The sequence below is a fragment of the Lagenorhynchus albirostris genome, chromosome 3, assembly GCF_949774975.1.
Source record: "Lagenorhynchus albirostris chromosome 3, mLagAlb1.1, whole genome shotgun sequence".
NCBI classification, from domain to species: Eukaryota; Metazoa; Chordata; class Mammalia; order Artiodactyla; family Delphinidae; genus Lagenorhynchus; species Lagenorhynchus albirostris.
In genome coordinates, this window is record NC_083097.1 from 135913806 (window position 1) to 135914453 (window position 648).

At 39.2% G+C, this 648-nt stretch overlaps 1 non-coding gene across 1 annotated transcript; it reads right to left on the reverse strand.

Annotated features, from left to right (window-relative positions):
* Positions 1–372: 372 nt before the first annotated feature.
* TRNAW-CCA (transfer RNA tryptophan (anticodon CCA)) lies at positions 373–445 on the reverse strand. Its single transcript has one exon. It is a non-coding gene; the product is annotated as a tRNA-Trp (tRNA).
* Between the last annotated feature and the right edge of the window lie 203 nt (positions 446–648).

The following is a 648-nucleotide window of genomic DNA, read 5'->3' on the forward strand; positions in this document are numbered from 1 at the left end:
TTATGGCTTTCCAAAATTACTAGGAGTTAATTAAATTCCCTTTGTAAAATATACTCTTCCCCAAAACCCACATACAAAGACACAAGTAGCCCCCAGCAGAGGTAACCCATAAAGCTGACTCTCAAATATTAATGCCTTACATAAACTGGCTTAGTTTTATAATTTCGAATGTGGCAGCTAGCTGTGATGAGATTTCTAATAAACAAGCAAATTATGGGGTTTCTTTAACCTCTTTCATATTCATTAACTCATTCAAGCTTCACAGAAGTAGCAAGGACAGGTATGTGCTCATTCATTAATTCATTTCATATTTTTTTTATTCATTTATTTATTTGGCTGTACCGCGTCTTAGTTGCGGCATGCAGGATCTAGTTCCCTGACCAGGGATCGAACCTGGGCCCCTTGCATTGGGAGCATGGAGTCTTAACCACTGGACCACCAGGGAAGTCCCCCCCATTAATTCATTTCTACAACAAACATTACTGTCAAGCACTGTTCTAGGGTGCTAAGAATACAGACAAGATAACACTGCTTGCCTTTGAGCCACTCACAGAATACTGTGTGACAGACAGGTAAAAATCATTATAGGGAGACAAGTTAAAATGAATACAACTCCCAAAAGTGAAATGCTTTGCCCTAAGTCAAGCA